A 7,762-nucleotide genomic window follows, 5' to 3' on the forward strand; every position below is an offset into this window, starting at 1 on the left:
AATTCCTGAAAGAATTTACAATCCATGAAAACAGATACTAGACCGTTTCCCGGAAAACTTAGATAAATGGATATCATGTGTTAGTTAATTTGATTAATGTTCTTAGTTTAAGGAGAACTTGAACCAACCAAGAGTAATATATGAAAATGATCTAGCAGTGTGTGATAAAATAATAAAAGCATAAAGAAGTGGGAGAACACTTTATGCAAGGAACAGTTGAAAAAGACGACGGGAATACACCGATTATAAGAAACAAGATTGGATCCAGGTGGTGGTGGCACATGCTTTTAATCCCAACACTTGGGAGGTAGAGTCAGGCGTATCTCAGTGAGTTTGAGGCCAACTTGGTCTACAAAGTGAGTTCCAGGACAGCCAGGACTGTTACACAGAGAAACCCTGTCTCAAAACAAACAAACAAACAAACAACAAAAAAACCCAAACTAACCAGGCAAACAAACAAACAATGAAACATGACTGGAGAAGAGTGGAAATAACATAGGAACCCTGCCAAATTCAGTACTTAGAAGGCAAGAGAATCTAGATTTTAAAGCCAATCTGACTTATATCAAAAAGACTTGCCTCAAACACATAGCATATGACTATTAGAGCACTCTTGTTTGCAAGCAATTGTAACCAAATCCAATTGGTTTGTAATTCACTAGATTGGAAAATAAGTCAATTTTGTTTTGTGTGGATGCCCCGGGTGTGGAATTCAGAGGCCCTGCTACCAGAGCTGAGTCCTTGTCTAAGGGACAATGAAAGCACGGCGACCGTGCCAGGTGTGCTTCCCCTCCCACAGGTGAATTCACTGCGGTGACCACAATGGTCAGGGTTGAGGAGAGCTATATTCTGTACTGCCAGCAGCCACAGGATGAAGAGGTCCATTTGGGACCCACGGTTAATCTTATCACCGTGATTTAAATCATTACGTGTGGGTTTAGAGGGGTGTTGTGGTAGCGCTCTGACAAGTCTGCCAATTCATAGGGAAATCTCTAAAACCCAGAGTCCAACAAGCCGTATATCCTGAGAGTTTGGCAAGGGCGTTGTCCTGGAGAAAGTCAGACTGATAAATCAGAAAGGATTAAAATGTGGCTGAAAGGGAAAAATAAAAATTGAAACAAAAATCTCACTATAGGTAATAGAACTTTATGTATAGTAATGCATATACCTAAAAGTGAAGGGACTTCTATCTTGCCTTAGCAACTTGCAACTTCATAAAAGAGTTGTATCTTTATGAACTATAGAAGTCAGAATTGTTAATATTTTCCCAAACTGTAAGCTTCTATTTCTTATTATAGAGGCAACAGACCTTTCTACAAAACTACTATTAGAATACTAAAAGAGTTTATATAAAAATAAACTTATTCGAAATTCCACAGCATTCATAATGAAAAAATATTATCTGCATAATTACATTAAATGACTTCTGGAACACATTACCACTAATGATGCTAATAGAGCTAGTCCAGATGCAACCCATAAAAACATCCATTATTTTTTGTCCTTGAAGGAACTTCAAAAATTACTTTGTTTCTTGTAGGAAGTCAACTAATAATTCTTTTCATTTTGTAAACTGCTCTATAGAGCGTCGATGCCCCCACAAAAGTTTCAGAAGTGTCTCTGAAAATATGTCTTATTATTTGTACCTTACCCTTGTGCTGCAATTTCAAATGTGGCTGATTTATTGAATTACAATAACAATCCTTATTTTCCTACCTAGCTAAGATCCACTCTATAGATATCAGGAAGCACCCTGAATAACTTAAACATGTTTTAAAAGAAATAATATTTTCATTGTATTAGATAATAGTTCTTATTGCACGCCAATGATATGTTACATATGGAATTAAAAGAGCTGCAGTGATAAAATATTTAAGTTAAGTACTCTGGGTCTTCAGTTAATAAAAAGTCCCTACAAAATGAATGTTCACTGAAACATAATTTTGTGAAAGACAAGAACAAGGTCATAGAAAATTGTATATTTTAAATAAGATTAACGTTCTAATCTAGCCCTGCATGGTGACTCATGCCTGTAGTGCTAGCTCTTCAGGAGGTTTAGATGGAAAAAGGTTCTGGCTCCATCTCCGTGATGAGGGATACAAAAAGCAGAGTCTGGCTACCTTTGCCTGGTTGTATAACGCAGACACATACAGGCTTTGAAAGACTTTGAATACTGCTGTTTTCTTGTGTTTAATTTGTACTCATGGGTCTGTTGTGAATTTGCTAGGGTTTTCTACAGAAAGGACCGGAGCCAGCACGATGGCTGCATGAGTAAAACACTGTCCTCCAAGCCTGATGGACTGAATTTGCTCCCCACATCCTACAGTAGAGAAAGAGAGCTGGTTCCCAAAAGTCGTTCTCTGAACTCCTCACACACAATCACATGAGTGATAATAGAATTTTTAAAAATATAAAAATACAGATTATGGATATACATTAAAGATCGATTATAAGGTGTTGACTCGCATGATTCAGAGGCTATCAGGTTCAAATTTTGCAGAGTAAGCTAATAGGCTGAGACCTAGAAGAAGCAGTACTGTGCAGCCATAAGGCTATAGAAAGCTATAAGGCTACAGGGCTAGTGTTCCAACCTAAATTCTGAAGCTGTCTGCTATAGAAGGAGAAAAAGTCAATGCTAGAAATGAAGTTCAAAGGCAGTCTGCTGGACAAATGCATGGTTGCTTGGTGTGGGACAATTCTATATTCTGTCAATTATATTTTAAATAAATGCTGATAGGCTGGTAGCCAGGCAGGAAGTATAGGCAGGAAAAACAGACAGGAAGTAGAGGTGGGGAAATGAGAACAGGGGTGTTCTAAGAGGAAGGAAACTCACTTCCCAGTCCTGCCTAGACCACAAGAGAAGCAAGATGTGACCTGCCCCACTAAAAAAGGTACCGAGTCATGTGGCTAACATATACTAGAATAATGGGCTAATATAAGTTCTAAGAGCTAATACGAAGACTGAGCTAATGAGTTAATCAGTTTGTAACTTATGGAGACCTTGAATTTCTTTGGGGCTTACCATCTGTGGGAACTGAGCAGGACAGAAATCCCAGCAAGCAGCCCCCCCATGTTACAGTTGCTAGTCGTTTTTTTCCTCTAAAGGCCTTCAAATGATTGGATGAGGCCAGATCACATTCTGAAAAGCAATGCTTTATTAAAAAATAAATTCTGAGTCTTGCTATGTTGCCCAGGCTGGAAGACAATTTCTGGCTGAAGTGATCCTCCAGAGTAGGTGAGATTCCATGTATGGACCATCATGCAGCACTTTGACATAAATGTTGACCTCAATGAAACCTATCCCACAGAAGCATCCAGAATAGTATTTACCCAAACATCTTCATATCTGGTGGTCTGACCACACTGACAAATAAAATTCACCATCACAAGGTCAAGTTAACTAAATAGAAAGCAAAAGTTTTGTAGGATTGGTAAGGATAATTATTAATATAATGCTCCTCTCATGGCTACCCCTTGCTTCCTTGACCTGTGAATCCTGGCTATAATTTCACATATTGGATGCTGAGTCACAGGAGGTATGGCCTCCTAGGGAACTGTGCCCCAGCCATATATAGTTATACAAAGTATTGTCAGCCTACTGACCCTGAGCCTTCAAATGATCATTCTATGCTTTTTGAAGGGCCTCACTTGGCCTGAAGCTCACCTAGTAGACCAGAATGATCGTGAGATTAGAGAGATCCACCTGCCTCTGCCTCCCAAGTGCTGGGAATAAAGGAACCACTATGCCTATCCCATTCTCTCATGGCGCCCATGTCAGGATGGTAAAAGAAGACCAGAAAATTAAGACCAGAAAATTTCATGACTCTGACTCCATTTTCTGTGAAGTTAAGTCCTCAAGGTATAAAAACAGTATAGAAGTGGGTAATCTATTCTACAACTACACATATTTGTTTGGCAGAAGTATTGCATGCAGGGAAGGCAAATTTGTATTTCAAAAACAAAGGGCTGCCTCTTCCATTGATGGAAATGCTCCAATGTGATCAACTAGTCACCTAGCAAGGCAGTATAATAGCTGCTGCCTTATGTGATGAATTAATTTCTGGCTACTTGATGTCTACGCGATATGAATCAATTAGATGTGGGAAGAGCTGGCTTTTCTATATGCTATAAATAGGAGATTCCATAAACTAGCCCAATTCAACTTTGAATAAGACATATGCCGTCAGAGTCTTCTGTGCCTAGCAGTGCTTGGTGTTGATCTTAAGTTCTCAGGACAGGTGTTAGTCCAAACAGATCTGTTGGTCATCACAGTGGGCTGGCACACATGGCACAAATAGGCAGTGGAGAAGGAGATAAGCAATTCACAGAGAAGTGCAGGTTTGCAAGGGGACATACCTAAATAAGTGAACGGCTTTAAAGTGGCTTAAACCTCTTGTCACTAATGAAATTTGCACAAATGAAGACCCACTTTCCCCTCTTCAGGTTTTTTTTAATACTTTGGATACTGTCAAACCTCATTTGTGTTCCAGGCAGGTAGATTTATAGGGCATAAAACCTCTGCCACCACAAAGGGTTTCGGAGGGCACCAAGAAGCAAATTGCACTCTTAGTTACTTCATCAAGAAGATTCCTGGTTTTCAGAGGAAATCCAGAGTGAGTGCCCATTTGGGTATCTAGCTCAGATGTATATCCCTGAAGGGTAAGTGCCAGTTTAATGGGAATGTAAATCTGGTGTCTTACACTAACAAAGCATTCATAGCAGGAATTTCATGTCTCAATTAGGTAATTAAAACTTGTTGAAATGAAATATCAACTTTCCATAGCCGTAATTCAAAATAAAGTGGAACGTGTAATTAAAAAATTGACTAGGGAAAGATAGAAAGAATAAAGTTTGTAAACAGGATGATAAATCTGAAAGTAATAAAATGAATTTCAAAATGGATAGGAAATTAAGAGGAAATAAAGCTACCCTTGAAAACATTGTCCAAACTATAAAACTTGGATCTTAAGTGTCGCACACTATTCTGGAGGTAGGCCAAGCTCTAGATAATTTTCAATATTTGTTCAGCAAATATTTATTGACTATCTACTGTGTGCCAGGTAGCCATTTCAAGCCCTGGCGATTTATCAATGTACAAAATTATCTTTGTGCTTACATAGTCTAAAAATATAGAGGAAAGGATACTATTTGATGTGTCAAACATTCTAAGTACTACGAATAAAATAGAGCAGCTTCTAAATATTAAATATTGGTGATTGATAAAATAGACTAATCTGTTATTGCAGCTTGCATGGTCAATATACTATTGGATTATCTGCATCAGTAATACGTATAAATTTTAAACTTGTATTATTTTATATGTATGGGTGTTTTGCTGGCATATAATAAGGCAACCAATAAGGGCGTTGTTTTTGGGCAAAGACCAAATAAGTATGTCAGAGCCCCTGCACTAGAGTTCCAGATGGTTGTGAGCCTCCATTTGGGTGCTAGGAATTGAACCCAGGTCCTGTGGAATAGTGACTAGTTCTCTTAACTGCCTAGCCATCTTACGAGCCCAGTGACTTAGGGTTTTTATTACTGTGATAAAGTACCAAAACCAAAAGCAACCTGAGGAAGAAAGAGTCTACTTCATCTTACAGCTTGTGGTCTATCATCCAGGGAAGTCAGGGCAGGAACTCAAGGCAGTAAATGGAGGCAGGAAATAATGTAGAGACCATGGAAAAGTACTGTTTACTGACTCGCTCAACCTGCTTTCATTAGCACCTAGGGCCACCTGCCCAGGGATGGCACTGCTCACAGTGAGCTGGGCCCTCCCACATCAACCATCAGTCAAGGACACATAACACAGGCTTGTATTTTCTCAATTGAGGTTCCTTCTTCCCAAATGACTCCAACTTGAGTCAAATTGATATAAATCAACCAGCATAATGGAATTTTCTTATTCTAGACATAAAAGTCTCAAAGAGCAGATATGGAGATCTTTTTTCAATCCAGAAAATAGTGTGTGTGTGTGTGTGTGTGTGTGTGTGTGTGCAGATATGTGTGCACATGTGCATAGGAACCAGAAGTCTATGTAGGGCACCTTCTTTAGTCACCCTCCATTCTAGGTTTTGAGGCAGGGTCGCTCCTAAACCTCAAGCTCACCAATTTGGCTAGACCACATGGTCATCAAGCTCCAGGGATGCTTCTATCTCTACCTCTCCCAAACTGGGATTTCAGGTGTGTGTAATTGTACTCCACTCAGATTCTCATGTGTGCATAGCAACCTTCTTACTGGCTGAGACTTTCCCCCCAGCTTCTAGTTCAGAAAAATATATGAAAAGATTAACAGTCCAGGCCAATGTAGCCAATTGCTATAGCATTTTCTTTTGTGGGATACATTAGCCTAATAGCAGTGACTTTTCGAACCAGACCAACAAGTTACATTAAGTAACAACAAGAACTGTAACAAAGAGGAACACTTAGGCAACACTGTAGTTTGAATGCAGTTGAGTGCTTGACTTTCTGCTTAGGGAAACAACTTTTATTTATTTATTTATTTGCATTTCATTTGTATTTTAATAAATAAAACATTCCTGAGGATCAGAAAAGTAAAATAGCCACACTGGCCAGCCTTACAGACCAGTCAAAATGGCACACACCTCTAATCCCAATAGCCACACTGACATACACCTTTAATCCCAGTAACCACACTAGCTTGCCATAGAAACCAGAAAGTAGTGGTGCATGCCCTTAATCCCAGAAGCAGAGAGGATTATTAAACAGGAAGAGAAAACTCTCAGTCTCAGTCTTATTCTGAAATTCCTGGAGGCAGTATTACCATTTTGGATTGAGGTAGACGTAAGAATCAGTGGCTGACTGTTTTGTTATTCTGACCTTCATGTTGAGTCCCAAATTCTTTCTCCTGAGTTTTTATTAATAGTGCTTCAAGACAGATATTTGGGTTCAAGATGAGGACCAGAAAAGCAAACCAGCCAAGTAACTAGAGAGCTCTTACCTCAACAAAATCTTCAGATTGAAAAGAGAGCAAGTTCCTATCTCATCCCATCTTATATTCCTCTCTAGTGCTTGTATTAAAGGCATGCACCACCACCGCCCAGCCTCTATGGCTAACTAGTGTGGTTTCTGGGATTAAAAGTGTGTGCCACCACAGACAGGCTTGTATGACTGACTATTGTGACTAGCTTTGCACTCTGGTCTTTGGCAAGCTTTATTTGTTAGATTATAAGCAAAATATCACCACAAATATTGACTAACAAGGATAGTTTAGTATTTGAAATATTGGTTTATGAATTTCTGAGCGTGAGTTCACTCTTAAGATATTCATTGTCTTTTTAATTTCCTGGATTCTACAGTTGCTCCAGGATATGTAGGCTCAGCATTCTTACTGAAGAGGAGATTGAAGAAATGTAAAAGCTCATAGGATCACGGACTGTACTGTCTCCAAGAATATCAGTTTCACTCATGAGATTTCAGCAACATGACTGCCTAAATATGAGCTTATATGGACAACAACAGATGAAAAAAAAAGATGAAGCCTAGCTAGAAGTTGGTCACTGTTGCCTAACCTGCACTGCTTCCTGTCCTATCTTTGTTTACTGAGTAACTATAGAGAACTGACAAGATCCCACTACCTTTCCCTCAGGGTGGGCTGTGTGTTTGAAACTGTGAGTCAAATAAACTATTCTGCCCTTGTCTTAGTAACTTTCATATTGTTGTGATAAAACACCATGACCAAGGAACTGAGTAATATGCATTTCTATTTCTTCTATTTTTAAGTATATTGTATATATGTCTAGGT

This window comes from Myodes glareolus, chromosome 16 (assembly GCF_982192425.1).
Source record: "Myodes glareolus chromosome 16, mMyoGla1.1, whole genome shotgun sequence".
Taxonomy (NCBI): Eukaryota; Metazoa; Chordata; class Mammalia; order Rodentia; family Cricetidae; genus Myodes; species Myodes glareolus.